This window comes from Panthera pardus, unplaced genomic scaffold, assembly GCF_024362965.1.
Source record: "Panthera pardus isolate Hobbes unplaced genomic scaffold, ASM2436296v1 HiC_scaffold_8, whole genome shotgun sequence".
Taxonomy (NCBI): domain Eukaryota; kingdom Metazoa; phylum Chordata; class Mammalia; order Carnivora; family Felidae; genus Panthera; species Panthera pardus.
Window position 1 is genome coordinate 77,224,903 of NW_026527013.1, and position 22,519 is coordinate 77,247,421.

General features: G+C 35.9%; 1 protein-coding gene across 3 annotated transcripts in view; it reads left to right on the forward strand.

Moving 5' to 3' along the window:
* The window catches only part of COG5 (component of oligomeric golgi complex 5), a 334,355-nt gene that overhangs the window by 152,653 nt on the left and 159,183 nt on the right, over positions 1–22,519 (forward strand). The gene's annotated exons all lie outside the window — the stretch shown is intronic.

A 22,519-nucleotide genomic window follows, 5' to 3' on the forward strand; every position in this document is an offset into this window, starting at 1 on the left:
ATTGGAAAGCCCTCAAATACATGGAGGTAAAAGAATATTCTACTAAAGAATTAATGGGTTAGCCAGGAAATTAAAGAAGAAATAAAAAAATATACGGAAGCAAATGAAAATGAAAACATGACAGTCCAAACCTTTTGGGATGCAGCAAGGTTAGTCCTAAGAGGGAAGTATATTGCAATTTAGGCTGATATAAAGAACTAAGAAAGGTTCCCAATACACAGCCTAACCTTACCTAAAGGAGCTAGGAAAGGAATAGCAAATACACCCTAAAGCCAGCAGAAGAAGGGAAATAATAAAGATAAGAGCAAAAATGATATAGAAACAAACAAACAAACAAAACCCAGTAGAACAGATCAACAAAACTAAGAGCTGATTCTTTGAAAGAATTAGCAAAATGGATAAATCCTTAGCCAGACTTACCAAAAAGAAAAGAGGAAGGACCTAAATAGACAAAAATCATGAATGATAAAGGAGACATTATAACCAGTACCACAAAAAGAGACAATTATGAGAGAATACCATGAAGAATTATATGCCAACAAACTGGGCAATCTGGAAGAAATGGACAAATTCCTAGATACTTCCGTACTACCAAAACTCAAATGGGAAGAAATAGAATATTTGAACAGACCAATAACCAGCAAAGAAATTGAATCAGTAATTAAAAATCTCCCAACAAGCAAGAGTCCTGGGCTAGATGGCTTCCCAAGGGAATTTCCTCAGACATTTAAAGAAGAGTTAATACCTATTCTTCTCAAGCTGTTCCAAAAAATAGGAGTAGAAGGAAGACTTCCAAACTCATTCTATGAAGCCAGCATTACCTTAATTCCAAAACCAGAGAGCCTGGTAAACAAAATTACAAGCCAGTATCCCTGATGAACATGGATGCAGAAATTCTCAAGATATTAGCAAATCAAATTCAACAGTACATTAAAAGAATTATTCACCATGATCAAGTGGGGTTTATTCCTGGGCTGCAGAACTGGTTGAATATTCACAAATCAATCAAGATGAATACACTACATTAATAAAAGATAAGAACCATATGATACTTTCCATAGATGCAGAAAAAACATTCGACAAAATAAAGCATCCATTCTTGATAAAAACTCTCAATAAAGTAGGCATGGATTGAACATACCTCAACATCATAAAGACCATATACAAAAGAGCCACAGCTAATATCTTCAATGAGGAAAATCTGTGAGCCTTTCCCTATGGTCAGGAACAAGACAAGGACGTCCTCTCTCACCGTTACTATTTAGCATAGTACTAGAAGTCTTTAGACTCAGACATTAGGCAACAAAAAGAAATAAAAGGCATCCATATTGTCAAGGAAGAAGTCAAACTTTCACTGTTTGCAGATGACATGATACTTTAGGTAGAAAACCTGAAAGACTCCACCAAAAAAATTGATAGAACTAATACATGAGTTCAGCAAAGTCACAGCATATAAAATCAACATGCAGAAATTTCTATACACTAATAAAGCAGCAGAAAAAGAAATGAAGGAATCAGTCCCATTTGCAATTGCATTAAAAACAGTAAGATACCTAGGAATAAAGCTAATTGAAGATCTATAAACTGAAACTATAGAAAACTATGAACTATAGAACACTTATGAAAGAAATTGAAGAGGACACAAAGAAATGGAAAAGTATTCCATGCTTATGGATTGGATGAACAAACATTATTAAAATGTCCATACTGTCCAAAGTAATCTACACATTTAGTGTAATCCCTATCAAAATACCACCACCTTTTTCACAGAGCTAGCACAAACAATCCTAAAATTTGTATGGAAACACAAAAGACCCCAAATAGCCAAAGCAATCCTGCAAAAGAAAAAACTGAAGTCCTGACTATTCTGCATTTCAAGCTATATTACAAAGCTGTAGTCATCACGACAATATGGTTCTGGCACAAAAACAGACACATAGATGGGTGGACATAACAGAAAACCCAGAAATAGACCCACAACTGTATGCTCTGCTCATCTTTGACAAAGCAGAAAAGGACATCCCATAGAAAAAGGGCAGTCTCTTCAACAAATGGTGCTGGGAAAATTGGATGGTGACATGCAGAAGAATGAACCTGGACTACTTGTTACACCATACACAAAAATAAACTCAAAATGGATGAAAGACTTAAATGTAAATAGGAAGCCATCAAAATCCTAGAGGAGAAAACAGGCAACAACCTCTTTGACCTTGGCGGCAGCAACTTCTTACCTGACATGTCTCCAGAAGCCAGGGAAACAAAATAAAAAATAAACTCTTGGGACCTCATCAAGGTAAAAAGCTTCTGCACAGCAAAGGAAACAATCAGCAAAACTAAAAGGCAACCGACGGAATGGGCAAAGACATTTGCAAATGACAGATAAAGGGTTAGTATCAAAATCTATAAATAACTTATCAAACTCAACAGCCAAAAAACAAATAGCCCAGTTAAAAAATGGGAAGAAAACATGAATAGACCGTTTTCCAAAGAAGACATCCAGTTGGCTAACAGAAACATGGAAAGATGCTCAACATCAGTCATCATCAGGGAAATACAAATCAAAACCACACTGAGATACCACCTGACACCTGTCAGAATGGCTAAAATTAACAACAACACAAGAAACAAGTGTTGGTAAGGATGCCAAGAAAGGGGAACCCTCATGTACTTTTGGTGGGAATGCAAACTGGTGCAGCTACTATGGAGAACTGTATGGAGATTCCTCAAGAAACTAAAAATAGAACTATGCTGTGATCCAGCAATTGCACTCTTAGGTATTTACCCAAAGGATATTAAAATACAGAATAAAAGGGGTACATGCACCCCAATGTTTATAGCAGCATTATCAACAGTAGCCACACTGTGGAGAGAACCCAAATGTCCATTGACTGATGAATGGATAAAGAAGATGTGGTGTGTGTGTGCGCGTGTGCGCACAATGGAATATTATTCAGCCATCAAAAAGAATGCAATCTTGTCATTTGCAATGATGTGGATGGAACTAGAGTATATTATGCTAAGTGAAATAAGTCAATTGGAGAAAGACAAGTACCATTTTGTTTCACACATGTGGAATTGAAGCAAAACAGATGAACATATGGGAAGAAGAGGGGAAAAAGAAGAGAGGAAAACAAACCACAAGAGACTCTTAGTGACAGAGGGAGGTGGGTGGCAGCTGGGCTAGATGGTGATGGGAATTAAGGAGTGCACTTGTTGTGATGAGCTCTGGGTGTTGTATGTAAGTAGTGAAACACTGGATTCTATATTAAAAAACTGAATATAAGAAAAAGAACCAATCACAGCAACCAAAAAATGAAATCAAAAGCTTAAAAAAAGACAAATTAGTGTTTTTATTTTCTTCGGATAAATACCCAGAAGTAGAACTGCTAGATCATATAGTAGTTCTATTTTTAACTTGTTGAGGAACTTCCTTACTGTACTCCCAAACCATTTTTCTTGACACAAAATAAACAACTTCAGGGAGGTAGGTGATATGAGTGAAGGGAATCAAAGGTTTAAACTTCAATTTATAAAATAAATGAGTCTTAAAAAAAAAAAAAAAAAAAAAAAGAGGTTAGAGAGGGAGAGAGCCAAGCATAAGAGACTCTTAAAACTGAGAACAAACTGAGGGTCGATGGAGGGTGGGAGGGAGGAGAGGGTGGGTGATGGGTGTTGAGGAGGGCACCTTTTGGGATGAGCACTGGGTGTTGTATGGAAACCAATTTGAAATTAAATTCATATTTAAAAAAATAAAATAAATGAACCTTGCATACGTAATGTACAGCATGGTAACTACAGTTAATATCACTGTATTGTGTGTTTGAAAGTTGCTGAGAGAGTAAGTAGATCTTAATAGTGCTTATCACAAGAAAAGATTCTCTCAGCTGTGGTGATGGCGTTAAGACTTACTGTTGTGATCATTCTGCAGTGTACACAAATATCAATCATTATGTTGTACATGTGAAATTAATATAATAAGTCAATGATACCTTGGGGCGCCTCAGTAGCTCAGTTGGTTAAGCATCCGGCTTCAGCTCAGGTCATGATCTCGTGGTTTGTGAGTTCAAGCATCATGTCAGGTTCTGTGCTAACAGCTCAGAGCCTGGAGCGGCTTTTGATTCTCTGACTCCCTCTCTCTCTCTGCCTCTCCCCTGCTTATACTCCGTCTCCCTCTGTGTCAGAAAATAGATAAATGTTAAAAAAAAAAAAACAAAAAAAAAACCCAAGTCAATGATACCTCAATTAGAAAAGAAACAATTTGAAGGAATGATTATAATATGAGCTCTTCAGGTTACACAGAGCTAAAGGTTTCAGGTATTTCCTTTACCGGTGGCCTCGATAAATAATTTGCCATATATCCCCTCCAAATATTTCTTTGTTTGCTCCTATCACTGTTAGCTTTCCTTAAATTTAGTGGAAACCTGGCATGGGTATATTTACACTTAAGTAAATAAGCTAATGACATGTATAAATAATAATTTCAAAAGTTACTCTTACAGTTTCTCTTTAAGGATATACTGTTAATAATAGCAATGTTATTAATTTGTACTGATGTGGTGTTTTAGAACTTAAAAAGATATTTTAAACTGATCAACTAAATGTTTTCCCAAAGCTTAGTCTTATTTAGCTTGTGCTTACTGTTTTATCCTTAAATTTGAATGGAAATTAATTTGAGCTCTTAATTAAACACTCTAAATCAGGGGTTGGTAGTATGGTAGTATGTTTTTTGTTTGGCTCAGGTGCTAAGAATTATTTTTATATGGTTGGAAAAAAACGAAGAAGAACATACAGTTGAGACCTTCTATGGCCTGGAAAGCCTGAAATATTTACTGTTGAGCCCTTTAAAGAAAAAGTATGCTGATTGCTGCTTTAGTTTTATTTTCTTTACGGTGGATGCATTAATATCTCCCTTCCACCCACCACCCTTTTCTCTTTTGCAGTATTTCAATCGTTATATGGTACTGCTCTATGTTCTTGTTTTATGCTGAATGTAAAGTAGCATTGTTCTTTTTGTTTCTATATTATACAGTGATGGTATTTTCTTGTCCTTTCATACATTCTCTTGTCATGAACAACCTACAGTAACATTGGTTGCTTTGTTTTGAAATTTAATTCTATTGCTGTCTTGTAGTGTAGATTCACTCTAATTCAGTCTAATTAACTGTCTGCTTCCAGCCTTAGGGTCTTTGGCATTATAGCTTTCCATAGTTTTCCAGTTCACTGAATGGCATTTCATTTTCATTCTCCCCTGTGATTTAGCATCTGACTAAATTTTCATTGTCCTTCATACAGAATCTGTCACTGTTCTTTGGTTAAAATTTGTGTAATTGTTTTATGTTTCTCAAAAACACAGAACTTTTTATTTGGGCAATTCTTCTTTGTATGACTTTATCTAATTTAAACAATTTAATACTGGCTTTTTATTATAGTAGTAAACACTGAAATTTTTATTTTGTAATTCAGAAGAAAAGACCCAGGCAACCACTTTGGGTCACTATAAGATTAGTTTGCATCTTCTAAACTTCTAGTTTGAAGTCATACCTGTGTTTTCTCATGTCTGGTTCTGTTGTTCACCATAATTATTTTGAGATTGATCCATGTTATATGCATTGATGGTTTGGTCCTTTTTTTTTTTTTGCTGATTAGTAGTCCAGTTTATTGAAGGACATTTATTTGTTCACTTATTGATGAGCATTTGGGTTATTTCCATTTTCAGGTTAGGGTTAATAAAGCTGCCGTGGGTCAAGTACAAGTCTTTGTGTCAGTGTAGGTTTTCATTTCTCTTGGGTGAATACCAAATGCAAAGAATTTTGGGGTTTTGGAAAGAATAATGTTTACTTTTTAAAGAGACTAGCGAGTTTCCAAAGTGGTTCATCGTTTTACCTTCCCATATTAGCTTAGAATTCTTCCAGGTCCTCACCAAAATTCGATGTTGGCAGTCTTTTTAATTTTATCCATTTCAGTAGGTGGGGGTAGTAGATTCTCATTGTAGTTTTGTTTTGCCTTTTCCTAATTGCTGATGTGACCTGCTTTTCAAATACCTAATACATAGGGTCGTGGCTTGGTATTTAAAGTTTACTTTCTTCTTCTCCTCACTGTTGTGTGAGAATTCTTAATGTATTCTGGATACAAGTCTTTTGCTGTATATGTGTATTGTAAATATTTTCTCCCATTCTAAGGCTTTCCTTTTTTCTTTTAGCATTGTTACTGACGTGTAAGTTAACATACTATAACATTCATGCATTTAAGCATACAGTTTGATGGGTTTCAGTAAATTGTATACAGTTGTGCAACCATCTCATAACTCAGTTTTTTAGCAAACTGTTACCACCACAAACCGTTCCCTCATGCCTGTTTGCAGTCAGTGCCTTCTTCCCCCTCCCCAAATCCAGGCAATCCCTGATCTTCTTTCTGTGTCTACAGATTTCACTTTTTCTAAGATTTCATACAAATGAAACAATACAGCATGTAGTCTCATGCAGTACCTTCTTTCATCTAGCATAGTGTTATTTTTAGGTTCATCTTTGTTCTTGCATGCATGAGTGGCCCTTTAAATGCTGAGTAGTATTCCATTCTGTGGATATGGTGGTCTCTGTTAACCTATCTGTAGGTTGGATTGGTTACGGGTTTTAGCTATTAAGATTCATGCTGCCTTTGTCCCCCATTGATACCTTTTGAACAGCACAATTTTTAAAATTTTGATGAAGATTTATCCATATTTTTGTTTGCGTATTATATAAGAAATTTCTATCTACCCTAGAGTTAGAAAGCTTTCTTCCTGTGTTTTTTTTTAGGAGTTTATGATTTTATCTTTGTTTTACATATAGTATAAGATTCATTTTTTTCCATAGAGATATTCAGTTGTTTGAGCACCTTTTGTTGAAAGAGATCTATTTTCTCCCTTGATTGAATTACTTCATGGTAAATTTGTAGATATTTTGGCACCTTGAGAATATTTAGTTCCCTGTCAATCTTTGTCCTAATGGTTTTAACATCTCTTGATGATTTTTGTCTACATGATTTTATATTTTTAATTGGAGATTGTGAAAGAGTGATTTTCTATTTTGTTATTCCTCTGTATCTATTAGCTGTGATTCATTTGTAAAGAAGAACTTGCACTCATCAACTAAGGATATTTGGTTACCCTTAACTGCAGTTTCTTTTTATAATGATGGATAAATATTTAAATTTTATGCTTTCGTTATCAATTTACAAAGTAATGAGTTGCTATAATAGCCACCTCCAATGGTAGCAAATATGGCATGAGTTTGTTCTCCTTCATTTTTTTTAAAGTACTCTTACGGACTCATGTATTTTTATAAATTGTGGTGCTGAGTGAGACCGCTAGAGCTGTGACACCAAGCCAGACTAACAGTGGCTTAAAAATAGGGATTTGTCTGGATGTGGGTGGTACTAACATTGTTTCAGCTGTTCAGTAAGGATTCAGCTTACCCATTCTGTCATCCTTGTGTCCTCTTGCTTGTCACATCATGGTCTCCCACCCCTCAGCATTATGCCCATGTTTAACGTGTGGATATGGGGCACTGTCAGCTGCCAGCCAAAAAGCAGTACAAATCCTTGTCAGAATTGCCCCTGTAGACCTGTCTTCGTGACTCATTGGCCAGATCTGGGTCGCATGGTCACTCCAGCTGTCAAGAGGACTATGAAAGCAAGTATCTGGCAGATAAACAGAACTGTCAACATTGGCTTTGGCTGCTCATGAGCCATTGCCTGGGGCAGTGCACGTTGCCAACCCGGGAGAAAATTAGGTTTTTACATTAGAAACATCGGAGACGTTACGTTAAAGAAAGAGGGAATGAATTAGGGGGAATAGCTAGTAATGCCTACCATAAAATCCTTGATAAAGCACAGAATGACTAGAATTATTACGTTGTATTACTCTAAAAAATAAGCCATATTTATACATTTAACTTAAAAATGTAATTAAAAGAATAACATTTGGGCTTGCCATATTAATGTCTCATGATTCCTTTCATTGTCTTATAAATTTCATTTTATTATTGAACATGTTTTAGTGTCCTTGACATATTACCTACTGTTATTTAATACAATGAGAATGTTATTCTGGGGCACCCTGCTGGCTCATTCAGTGGAGGACGCACCTCTTGATTTCAGGGTCATGAGTTTGAGGCCCACGTTGTGGGTAGAGATTATTTAAAAAAATAAAAAAGAGAATGTTATTCTAAATGCTGACATCATTTAAATAATTTTTAAAATTTTAATGCCAAAGTATGAATTCATGTATTCTTTAGACTTGTTCTGTAATGAAATTTGGAAGTTAAATAACCTTTTTACTCTATATCAGTTATCCTTTGGCATTTCTCCATTGTCTCTGTGTTATCACTTCATTTTGTTAAGAACCTTGCTCTTCCAACCTATGTTCACTTTCATTCTTCTTTTTTTTTCTCTCCTTTTTCCTTATCTTTCTACAGCTCTTTTATTTTCTGCTTTTCTTCAGAAGAGGGTAGAATAAAGTTGATTTCTGGTTGGTAAGATCATATTGTGGTATTAAATGTCCTTCTTAGTTTTTTAATTTCATTTAGGTTATGCACTGTTGACTGTTGATTGTTAACAGGTTCTGAAATAATCATATTAGCTTATCCAAGAAGTACATAACCAGCATTAATGGGCTGCATGTTACTGAATCAGAAAAGCCACTGGTAGGCTCTAAATCACAACCAAGGTAGCTAATATAATTCTTGCCCTTAAATTACGTATTTAATGTGATTCTCTCTTCCTTTAGTACATGTAATCTCCCATGGAGCTCCATTAAGCTTTCAGCATTTTAGGCATGTTGTAGCTCCAGAAAAAGTGTCAGTGTATATATCCCATTAGGGCATATGGACACAGATTATAAATTGCCTTCAGTATTTTGGCAATATATACTTGTTATGTATAGGGTGTTTGTGAGTTTATCAATACTTTTCTTGAAAAACAAGGTATTTGGATTTTTTAAATCCTAAGTTACCATGTATGATTAAGGTACTGAGCTTGTCTTAAATTTACCTGAAAGTCGGCCCTATTTTAATAAATATATCTTCTACTGAGGGAGTGGTTTAAAGAATTACCTGCTTTGTGGTAAAGATTCTTAAATCTGTATCCTTTCTATGCTGTAAAATAAAACTCCAGAAAGCTTTTTATTTTCATTTCTATTTCTTTTTTTATTCAGCAGTAAGGACTAGCTGCATAGTGAAAAACTCGTTCTTTGAAGTTCTGCTTGAACCAACTTTGCATCTTACTCACTGTAATTTCCGTGTCTTTGAGGAAGCCAAGTTCATATCTCCCTTTCCCTCCCCACGTCTTTGAATGTGTTTCTGGGGTTCCTTAGTTTTTGTTTTGTGTATGAAATGGCTTCCTAGTTAAACTTTAAGGAAACCGTATAATCCTACACCTCTTCACTAAGTAAAAGTATAATTTCTGGATCTCATGCTTGTCTTTCTAGTTAAAATCAGTTGGAAACAACTAAGACTTTATCATAGAACTTGAGGCCTTATGAACAGAGTCACTTTGTGGAATGGTGTACGGAATTTGTATTCTCTATTTGTCCTTTTCTTTTCTCAGCTCATTGCTTACATCAAATCTAAAGAAAAATTTACCTGCTGAAGAGTTACTTTATTAGGGGAAAGAGTGAAATGTGATTGACTTTGTGATGCAAGGATTATTTGATCCTTTCAGACTTTAAATATATAAGGCCATTATCCACAGTGGAATTCTGGTCTTTGTGCATGTATGTCATTTTTACATTTTGTTTCCAGTTAAATTCTGTCACTCTTTTCTGATTCCAGTTATACTAAGCTTTTAAAGTCATGCTAAACTTTTGACTTAATGCTGTATTTGTGCTCACAAAGATCATCTCATATTAGCTTATAGCTTAGTGAGTGCTGAAATACTTCTTGCTCCTTCATGGAACATTCTTTACAGCAGTCCTGCTATATCTCCCTTCCATTAGCTCAGTGCCAGCTGTTGCTTTGGTTACAGTGTTCCTGTTTGGGCAAGTTTTTCAGGGATCTTAAACAACTATGCTTCTTTTCTGACTGTTCTTGTGAGATTTTATTTTCCTCCCATATAATGCTACTGAGGTGTTGGAAAAGAAAGAAAAAGTCACATCGTGTTTATTTGTTTCTAAAGTAGGAGAAATAATTTTAGTTTAATAAAGGAAATGGTTGTGCCATCTTAAGTGCTTTTGAAGAGGTAGAAATTCATCTTGATCTATTTGTGAAATTATCCTTTCTTCTCTATTACATGGTCTTTCATCTGATTTTACATCACAGTCTATGAAGTTGGGGAAATTTTTTTGGGGTTAAGTGATTTCTTGAAGGTCACAGTGACAGTTTGTAGAAAAATTATTCTTAGAATTGACTGTCTCATTTAGAGAAAAGATACTGTCTAGAAGACGTTGCTACCTTTTCAGCAGAAGCTTATCTCTTACTAGCATGGTATTTTTCAAATGTGCTTAAATTAAGTCTGTATGTTTTGAGAGCTCTTAAAATTTACCAGAGAGTATTTCTCACCTGCAAAATTGCTATATCTGGAGACCTTCTGAAGTCAGGTGGCGACAGGATGACCCATGGCAGAGTTTAGAATAGGCATGAAAGAGCCCGAGACCTAAAACTGGCCCACTGTGGGCTTGCCCTCTTGGTGCCTCCGTTTCCTTACCTATAAAATGAAGATACTAATATTTGTTCTACCTGTGTTTTTTTTTATTTTAATTTTAATTTTTTAATTTAACTTTACTTTTTATTTTTTAAAATTACATCCAAATTAGTTAGTATAGAGTGAAGCAATGATTTCAGGAGTAGATTCCTTAATGCCCCTTACCCATTTAGCCCATCCCCCCCTCCCACAACCCCTCCAGCAACCCTCAGTTTGTTCTCCATATTTGTGAGTCTCTTTTGTTTTGTCCCCCTCCCTGTTTTTATATTATTTTTGTTTCCCTTCCCTTGTGTTCATCTGTTTTGTCTCTTAAAGTCCTCATATGAGTGAAGTCATATGATTTTTGTCTTTCTCTAATTTCACTTAGCATAATACCCTCCAGTTCCATCCACGTAGTTGCAAATGGCAAGATTTCATTCTTTTTGATTGCCAAGTAATACTCCATTGTGTGTGTGTGTGTGTGTGTGTGTGTGTGTGTGTATACACATACCACATTTTCTTCATTCATCCATCGATGGACCTTTGGGCTCTTTCCATACTTTGGCTATTGTTGATAGTACTTCTATAAACATGGGGGTGCATGTGTCCCTTCGAAACAGCACACCTGTATCCCTTGGATAAATGCCTAGTAGTGCAATTGCTGGGTCGTAGGGTAGTTCTATTTTTAGTTTTTTGAGAAACCTCCATACTGTTTTCCAGAGTAGCTGCACCAGCTTGCATTGCCACCAACAATGCAAAAGATTTTTTAATTTTTTTTTAACATTTATTTATTATTGAGAGACAGACACAGAGCATGAGCGGGAGAGGTACAGAGAGAAACAGAGACACAGAATCCGAAGCGGGCTCCAGGCTCTGAGCTGTCAGCACAGAGCCCGATGCGGGGCTCAAAGCCACAAACTGTGAGATCACGACTCGAGCCGAAGTTGGACACTTAACCAACTGAGCCACCCAGGCACCCCTGTTCTACCTATGTTTTGATGACAAAATAAAATTAGTGAATGTGAAGGCTCTTGTAAATGTGGAAAATAGTATGGAGATTCCTCAAAAAATTAAAAATACAGGGGCGCCTGGGTGTCTTAGTTGAGTGACTTTTGATTTTGGTTTAGGCCATGATCCCCGGGTCTTGGGATCAAGCCCTGGGTTGGGCACCATGCACAGCGTGGAGCCTGCTTAAGATTCTCTCTCTCTTTCTTTCTCTCTGTCTCTCTCTCTCTGTCTCTCTCTCTGTCTCTCTTTCTCTGTCTCTCTTTCTCTGTCTTCCTCTTCCTCCTTCCCCCACTCACCACACACACACACACACACACACACACACACACACTCTATATATAAAATTAAAAAAAAAATTAAAATAGTATAACCATATGACCCAGTAATTCTATTACTGGGTATTTACTTAACATAATTTGAAAAGATAAATGCACCCCTGTGTCTATTGCAACATTATTTACAATAGATAATATATGGAAGCAACCCAAGTGACTGCACCAGTTTGCAGTTGCAGTCCCACCAACAGTGCACAAGGGTTCCCTTTATCCCCACATCCTTACCAACACTTTTTGTTGCTTGTATTTTTGCTTTTAGCCATTCTGACAGGTGTGAGTGATATCTCATTGTAGTTTTGATTTGTGTTTCCCTGAAGATGAGTGGTGTTGAGTATCCTTTCATGTATCTGTTGCCATCTGTATGTCAATTTTGGAGAAATGTGTTCATGTCTTCTGCCCATTGTTTAATTGGATTATTTGTTTTTGTATGTGTATATTGAGTATAAGATCTTTATATATTTTGGATACTAGCCCTTATTGGATGTATCATTTGCAAATATATTCTCCCATTTAGTAGGGTGTCTTTTGGTTTTGTTGATTGTTTCCTTCCCTGTGCAGAAGGTTTTTTTTTTTTTTTTAACTTTTTTAACGTTTTATTTATTTATTTTTGAGAGAGAGGGGGAGGGAGAGAGGGAAAGGGAGACAGCACGAGCAGGGGAGGGGCAGAGAGAGAGGGAGACACAGAATCTGAAGACAGGCTCCAGGCTTTGAGCTGATGCGGGGCTCGAACTCTCAAACCCTGAGATCATGACCTGAACTGAAGTCAGACGCTTAACTGACTGAGCCACCCAGGTGCCCCCAGAATCTTTTTATTTTGATATAGTACCAGTAGTTTATTTTTGCTTTTGTTTCTGTTGCCTTAGGAGAGGATCTGGAAAAATGTTGTTATAACGAATGTCAAAGAAATTACTGTGTGCGCTCTCTTAGAGGATTTTTATGGTTTCAGGTCTCACATTTAAAAATCCTTTTTGAGCTTATTTTTGTGTATGGTGTAAGAAAGTGATCCAATTTCATTTTCTTTCATGTTGCTGTATAGTATTCCCAGCACTGTTTCTTGAAAAGATTGTTTTTTTTTTCCATTGCATATTTTTGGCTCCTTCATCATAGGTGAATTGACTGAATAATTGTGGGTTTATTTCAGGGTTCTCTGTTCTGTCGATCTTTGTGTCTATTTTTGTGCCAGTACCATACTGTTTGGTTACTACAGCTTTGTAGTATAGCTTGAAATCTGAGATTGTGATCTTCTTTTTCAAGATTGTTTTGGCTATTCGGGGTTTTTTGTGGTTCTGTACAAATTTTAGTATTGTTTATTCCAGTTCTGTGAAAAATGCTGTTTGGCATTTTGATAGGGATTGTACTGAATGTGTAGATTGCTTTGGATAGTATGGACAGTTGAACAGTCTTCTCTCACTCCATGAGCATGGAATATCTTTTGTGCATTTGCATGGTTTTCTGTTGCCCTTAACTGTTTGTATTGATTTCCTAAGGCTGCTGTAACAAATTACCACGTACTACGTAGCTTAAAGCAACAGAAATTTATTTTCTCATAATTCTGATGGTTAGGAATCCAAATCAAGGTGTTGGCAGAGCCATGCTGCCTCTGAAGGCTCTGGGGAAGAATCCCTCCCTGCCTCTTCTTAACTTCTCCTGGCTCTAGTCCATCCCTGAATTTCCGTGGCTTGTAATGGCATCACTCTGATCTCTGCCTCTGTTGTCACAAGGCCTCTTTCACTGTGTGTGTCTCTGTGTGACATCAGTCATTGGATTCAGAGCCCACTGCCATCTAGTATGACTTCATCTCAGTGTAACTAATTACATCAGCAAAGATCCTGTCTCCAGATAAGGTCACAGCCTGACGTTTCAGGGGGATATGAATTCGTTGGGGGCAAAGGGGCACTAATTTTAGACATGACACTGTCTAAAATTTAATCTATTTGTAAAACATAAACATTTGGCGGCTCAAGCTGCCACAACAAAAGCCATAGGCCGGGTAGGTAGCTTAAATAACAGAAATTTATTTTCTCACAATTCTGGATGATGAAAAGTCCAAGATCAGGGTTGAGCAGGTTTCAGTTTCCGGTGAGGAGTCTCTTCCTGGCTTGCAGACAGCTGCCTTCTTGCTGAATCCTCTCACATGGCACAGAGACAGAGCGTACAAGCTCTCTGGTATCTTTTATAAGAGCACTAATGCCATCAGGCCAGGGTCCTACCCCCAGGACCTCATCTAACTCTAATTAGCACCCAATAGCCCCATCTCTGAATACCACCACCTTGGGTGTTAGGGCTTCATCTGAATTTGGGCGAGGGGACACAGGCGTTCCAGTCCATGGCAACATGCAAAACTGAAATATGTATTTTATATTAGCCAATATCTTAGAAGCTAATTATTTTTAAAAGCCAATTGTGATTGTTTATATTCAGACATAAAACTTCCTTTTATTGTCTTGGGAAAAAATTAAACAAGATTCGTGTTTATTTAATAATATGAACATTCGTATATTATTTTATTCAATTTAATATCTTTGCCCCCAAATAAACTGTTTTAGGTATGTAAGGTATCTGATTTACATTTTTTCTTCTAATTTGTTATCATTTTCATTTCTTATTATTTACCATAGACTTTTAAATTAAAATACAACTAACAGCAAAGTGCATAAATTATAAGAGTGTAGCTCACTGATTTTTTCACAAAGTGAACAAACATATAACTAAACATTGGGATTAAAATTAAAAAAAGCTAAAACCATTACCAGCATTCCACAAACTTCCCATATGCCCCTTATTTGGCTGATAAATTCCCCCAGGTAATTCTTTTATATCTCCCTAAAATTTGAAAGCTGTTTCTGTAGGCACCTGGATTTGTAGCAGGTGTTTATGTAGATCTCTTACCTATCAGATGTCATATTAGTGGACTTAGTTTCCATCATATGCTCTTATTCACAGGCTTTTGTATGTGCTGTTCCTTTGCTTGGAGGAGTTTTCTTTTTGCTTTCCCCCTCCTCCTGGAAATCTTTTCACACGTCCTTACCTCCATGCCGCTGGACACCTTCCCATGACAGCTTCATTTCAGGTCTTAGCTGAGACTCCTTCCTTTCAGGATCATTTCTGACTCCTCCATTCCTCTTCCCTCCCCAGTTGAGTTAATCACCCCTCTTATGTGTTTTCATTAAACTTTCCATTTCTCCTCTCACTTATCATAGTGCATTCTAATTGCTGCTTTACTTGTCTCTGTCTCCCATCGGACCGTAAATAACGAAAAGTGCAGTACTTGCTTCATTTTTATTTTATCCCCTGCATCTTGCACATGGTCGGTGTATAGTGGATGATCCACATTGAATGATAACAAAATTACTATGTTTTAGTAGTGCAAAGTGTTCTAAGAGTTCATCTAGTCCAGCCCCCTCATTTGACAGATGAGGGAACTACAAGCCTGAAATTTATTGTTAGTAAGGGCTTGGAAAAAGCCTGTGGTCAAAACACATAGTATTTGTCTGTGACGAGAGCGGATGGTAGAGAAAGGACATTAATGTTCAATATCTTTAGGAAATATTCTTCACTTGAATCATAGCTACGCAAAATGATTGCATTTTCAATTTTCCTAATGTTCCAGTTTCATTCCTGGCTGGAGTATTGTATCATTCCATGTCTGTTCTCTCACTCTCACTGATTCTATTCTTGATTTACTTCCTTTGTGATTTATAGTTTCCAACACTACTGTTTTCATTTTGTATTCAGGTTAGTTTGCCACTCAGGCAAGGTTGCTGTGATGATCCATTTCAAAAATGTTCTCATTTCCCACCAAAGATGTTTGGCACTTTAGACTCAGCATGACTAACAGCTAAGTGCTTTTTTAGCAACAGCCTCTGATCCTCCCCTGCCCACCTCTCTCCTGCTCGTCCGCTCACCCAAATGGTCTCCTTCTTCTCATTGTCCTTTTTTTCTTTTCCCATCTTCTCAGTCTTCCAAACTTGAGTCTTTGAAGAGACTAGGCTCTTCCCTAACTCTTGTCCATTGTAGTCAGTCAGCATCCAGTTTGTTTCCAGTGTTTCAGAATCTCTTGTATCTGTCTTGTTCTTTATATTCTCACTGCACCTCTCTAGTTCAAGCTCTTTTTTCAACTATCATCAAAGCTGATTATTTCATTTCCTCAAACAGTTGTGATTATCTAGAAGACATCAATAACTTTTTTACTACAATCAAAGTAAGATAAATTTTTTACAGAATGCCACTCAGTGTTGCTAGTGACCAGATCCTTTTTTGTCAGCTCAACATTATCTTTTACTGTCTTTTTTTATGCACATCACATTCACGGTAGTAGAATCTGTGTACTGCTCCTTGAACATAGTCTCTGGTTTTCCTCTGTCATTTCTTTGTGTATTATGTTGTTCTTAAAAATAAAATAAAAAAAAAACAACTATCTTCAAATGAATATATGGTTCTCATCCTTTGAAGTCTGGCAGTCATCTATTCCAGTGGTTCTCAGATGTTGGTTCCTAGATGGCTGCCAGGCTAACTATATCAGAACAATCTAAAGAGCTTTGAAAAATACAATAACCAGGTGTCATTCTGATCCAATTGAACCACAGTTTTTGGAGTTAAGGTCTTGTTGGCTACATTTTTATAAAAAAGATCTTCAGATAATTTTGGGAATTTCTATTCATCTATCCTCATCATTTTTAAATTTATGAAGTTGAGATACACAGGAGAGAAAAGAGTTCCTCAGGATTACTCATATTTATTGGGTAACTACTCATTTAAATGATGAGTAAATATGGAGCAGTAAGAATTTCTTGGGAACTGAAACAAAGACTATTGTTAGCATTCTTTTAACTTTTGGAATATTAATAAATGATCTGAGAACCAGCATTTTGTACTACTCATACACTGAGTCCTAGGTATTTTAAATGTGTTATTTCAATAGTCTTTTCATTTGTCATACAAAGATTAGCAAGCCAAATGATAAAAAAAAAATTTTTTAATGTTTTTAATTTATTTTTTTGAGAGACAGAGCTCTAGTAGGGGAGGGCAGAGAGACAGGGAGACACAGAATCTGAAGCAAGCTCCAGGCTCTGAGCTGTCAGCACAGAGCCCGACACGGGGCTCAAACCCACGAACCGTGAGATCGTGACCTGAGCCGAAGTTGGACACTCAACTGACTGAGCTGCCCAAGTGCCCCCAAATGATAAAAATTTTATTTATTCAACTGATAATTCTTAAACACCTAACACCTGTGATAGATGTAACGCGTATTGCAGTGAATAAAACAAACTTGGTGTGTTCCCTTAGAGATCTTAAAATCTGATGAGGAAGGAAATATTAATTATATAAGTAAAATAAGGTTTGATGAGTGATAATTTGCCCAGTATCACGCAGTTACATATATAGCAACGTTGGGTTTTTATCCCAAGACTATCTGCATATAACAGCCCACATTCTTTCCACATTAACTATGATTCCAATAGATCAAGGTAAAGGCAACTAATTCTTGTTGAGCCCTTTATTCTATCTTTAGTGCTAGATGGGTTACAAGGATAATTTCATTTACCTGTAAGGTTGGCGCAGGTGGTGCAGATGAGTAAGCTCAGTCTCAGAAAAGTAATTTGCTAAGGTTTTGTCCACTAACTGCACATGTGTGGCTTCTGATCTAGGTCTGACTCCAAAGACCTGTGAAACAGGAATAACAGAATCTCAGAATAGAATCAACAAATCCGATAGTTGGTTATTTGACAAGATTAATACTTTAAATTGGTAAATACTGAAAAAGACTGATGAGAGGGTAGGGGGGGAAAATTTAAAGACCCACATTACCAGTATTAAGAATAAAAAAGTTGACCTAATTATACACTTAACAGAAACTAATATGTTTGTAAGAGGACACTAAATATAACTTTATAATAGATTTGAAAATTTAGATAAAATGGAGAAATTTCTGGAGAAACAACTTATTGAAAATAACACTAGGAAAATTAGAATCTGAATAGTTCTATTGACAAGATTGAATTTATCATTATACACCTTCCCTCAAAGAAAACCCCACAAATAGGTTCACTATATAATTCATCCAAACATTTAATAAATCAACCAGTGTTGCACAAACTCTAAGAATTGAGAAAAAAGGAAAGAAGGCATACTTACTTGATTATTTCATGAGGCCAGTATAAATTTGATATCAAAACAAGGATATTATGAGGAAGGATATTAACTGTCTGTCTTGACAATCTGCAAAAATACTTAAGAAAGTATTAGCAAATGTAATTCAGAGACAGGTAAAAAGGATAATTTATTATTACCACGAGGACTTTAGTCTAGAAGTGCAGTGTAATGTTATCAATAAAGGGAAAAATTGATCATCTCAATATATGCAGAACAAGAATTTAATAAAACTCAGCATCAATCTATGACTTAAAAAGTCCTAGCAGACCTAGTAGAATTTTTTTTAGTAAATGATATCTGCAAAAATCACAGTATTGAAATATTTAAGGCTTTCTACTTGAGATTAGGAATGATACAAAGATATTACTTGTACCACTTGTATGTAGTAACATACTGAAGATCCTAACCAGGGTAATGAGAGAGAACAATAAAATGTAGAAGGATTGGAAAATGAAGAAATAAAAAATACTCAGAGATAACATGATTATGTATATAGAAAATTGAAAACAATCTCCAGAAAAACTATTAGAATTAATAACTGAACTTTGGTAAATTTCAATGTATAAAAACCTGTTGTATTTTCAGTATACCAGCAACAGAGAAACAAAAAGATTTTTAAATTACCACTTAAGTATCCAAAAAATATTAAACATGTAGGAATGATTCAAATGAAAGATATATAATAGCTCTTCAAGAAACTGTAACATTATTAAGAGAAATTAAAGAAAACCTGAGTAAATGAAGAGAAATACCCTTATTCACGGATTGGAGAGTTCATACTTATAAAGATTTCCATTCTTTCTGATTTTACGTATAGATTTATTGTAGTCTCAAAATTTCAGGAGTTTTTCTCTTTGATGGAAACGATGTGCCATTATAAGATTTATGCAGAAGCATCCTGAAGCAAGAATAGCCCGTACACCAAACTGAAGAACAGGGACGGAGGACCACCAGACTTATTCTAGAGCTACGATAATTTCCATAGGTGAACTGACATACAGATAGACAAATGGCACAGAATTGAAGGTCCAGAAACAAACACACATAGATGGAAAGTTGATTTACTGCAAAGGTAGGCTTTGAGAGCAAGGAGGCAAAGATTGTCTTATCCTTGTTTGTTCTTTCAAATAAATTGTGCTGGTTCAGGGGCGCCTGGGTGGCTCAGTCAGTTGGGCGTCCGACTTCTGCTCAGGTCATGATCTTGGGGATCATGAGTTTGAGCCCTGCATCAGGCTCTGTACTGACAGCTCAGAGCCTGGAGCCTGCTTTGTATTCTGTGTCTCCCTCTCTCTCTGCTCCTCTCTTTCTCTCTCAAAAATAAACATTTAAAAACAAATTGTGCTGGGTCAGTTGGGTATTCATATAGAAAAACATTAATCTTGGCTCTTATACAGGAAGTAATTCCAGGTGGATTATATACCTAAATATTAAAGGTAAAGCAGTAGGGTTTCTGGAGGATAAATCATGAATGAAAGACATCTTCATAAATGTGGGATGGAAAATTTTTAGGATACTAAAAGTGCTAACTATAGGTTGATAAAATGGACTGTATTTAAATGAGGAACTTCTTTTCCTTATAAGACTTCTTAAGAGTGGGAGAACATCTTTGCAATACATATAATCATGAAAGTGATTACATCCAAATATGTAAACAACTTTTACAAATATGTAAAAGATGAAAATAACCAGTGAGAAAAATGGGCAAAAGAGATGAATATGTACTTCACAAAAGCAGCTGTCCAAATGGATAATTTACATGCAAGAAAGGATAACTTCTTAGTCATCACAGAAATGTAAATTAAAACCACCATGAACATTCCAGAGAATAGCTTTAAAAGATGATAATTCTAAATTTTGGTAAGATGGTGAAGCACCCACAACTCATTTATTGCTGCTGGAGTGTAAATTGGTACAATGACTTTGGGAAATAGGCAGAATCTGCAAATTCCAAGCATACAAATACCTAGTGATTCAGCATTTCTACTCTTACCCAGCAGAAATGCATATGCATGTATGTTCACTAAAAGCTGTGCACCAGAATGTTGATGGCAGCATTGTTTAAAATACCTAAAAAATGGAATAACTCAAATGTAATCCAGTTGGATATTAGTTGGGTAGAGAAAGGTAAATGTCTAATCAACAGCAGTGAAAACAAGGTAACTACTGCTACATGCAACAACATGGATGCATTTTACAAGTAAAATTTTGACTAAAAGGCAGACACAAAATAATAGCTTATTTATGGTTCCATTTATGTAAAATTCAGAAATAGGCAAAACTAATCAATCGTGTTAGAAGTTATGATAATGATGATATTTGGAGATGTGCATTTGGAACAGTACAAAAGATTCGGAAGTGCTGATACTCGGTTTTATGGTCCAGGTGGTAGTTACAAAGATGTGTTCACTTTGTTTTATGTATATATATATATATATATATATATAGAGAGAGAGAGAGAGAGAGAGAGCTGTGTTTATATAATTTGCACACTCCTTTGTATATATGTTAAAGAATTTTACTTAATTATTATTTTGTAGTGCCCCAACTAACAAACAATATGTTTACATTAAGCTATGAATGTGAATAACTGGCATTAATTGAAAAAGTGGTCACATTAATTGGAAGGCTTAAAATTACAACTAGAATGATTATAAGTAGTATAAATTATAATTATTACAAATAATACCACATCAGATGCTTCTTTAATAGTAAGCTATATATGTTTCTGTTTTGAAAAGTTTTGGGGGTTAATAATTTTTGGAGTGGGAAACGATGAAGACTGGTCCATGTTATTAGCCAGATCGTTCAAGTGAAATATAACTTTAAATGTGTTTCAGTTGCTATACAGTGTATCTTAAAATGTACATTCAGCTGATAACACTGAAACCCTACCATATATTGAGAAGCTATGCTCTTCAGACTCTTTGAGGATAATACAGGCAATAAATACGATTTTACAATATATATTCTACCTTTATAAAGTGAAAATTTCCTTAGAGGTCCCTCAGGTAATGCTTGTTTTTGTATTACACAGACACTCATGTAATGCTAGAGGAAATTTCTTTGCAGCTGCATAATTTTGATCTTTTTTTAAAACATTTGTTTATGTGATGAGAGAGAGAGAGAGCGCTAGCACAAGCAGGAGAGGGGCAGAGAGGGAGAAAAAGAATTCCAAGCAGCCTCCACGCTGTCAATGCAGAGCCAATGCAGAGCTTGAACTCACAAAGCATGAGAGCGTGACCTGAGCCGAAATCAAGAGCTGGATGCTTAACTGACTGAGCCACCCAGGTGCCCCTTGATCTTGATCTCTACTAAAAAATAAAAAAAAAATATTACCACTCTGGGGAGAATGGAATAAATGGAACTAACAATAACCAAAACATAGCTATACCTCATGTTTTCAGTTAATAATTTTATGTTAATAGCTTATTTTCTCCCATTTTCTTTGGTAGTTCACTGATAGAGAATTGACTGTGTATAAAAGAATTAAATTCTATTATAACTATATGAACAGATTAAATTAAGCTTTTTCCACTAAAATATTTGAAATGATGCCCATTTGCTTCTTTTTCTTGTGGCGGGGAAAAGTCTACAATGGGTATTGCTATTCACCAACCTTGTTTCTTGCTATTTTCTTTAAGCTGATTCTACTTTGCCTGTTTGTGCGTGTGTTATTACAGCATGTTCTATTATTAACACCGGTGTATTTCAGGAGTAACCTTTTGTCTTATTTCTAAACTTAACAGTTTAGAAATTAAGTTAATAAAATAATTTAACTCTTAATATAAGTGCCTCTAATAACAGGCACTGAATCATAAATGAAAGTGGACTTTCAGCTATTTGGATCTGGAGATATATGTTGATGTGAACCATATTCTGGCTTGATGATTCATGTACTTAGTGACAAAGCCAACAACCTGTTAATAATACTATGGACTCAATCTGCTCACAGTATTTTTACTGCCTACTCCTCTCTGCTATAGTCACCCTGCTCTAGCCACTGTCAGGGCCTTCTTGCTGTTTGATTGATTAGCTGCCAAGCATATTTTAGCTCAGCACTTTCGTTGATACCTGTTCAGATCTGTTTTACCCCATATCCTCCTCAGACTCCCTCCCTCGTCATATTCAGGTCTCAGTTTGAAAATCACCTCAGAGATGCATGTAACAGAGTATCAGGTAGTGAAAATTGACTCCTCTGACTTATAACTGGCTTCTCTGACTTCTTCTGTCTGTAATTTCCCCATCATTCTCTATTCTTATTCCCTGATTGATTTTTTTTTTTTTGTAGCAGTTATCACTACTTGATACTCTGTTACAGATATATTATTAATATATTTCTTGGTAAAGGGGCTCCTGGGTGGCTCATTCGG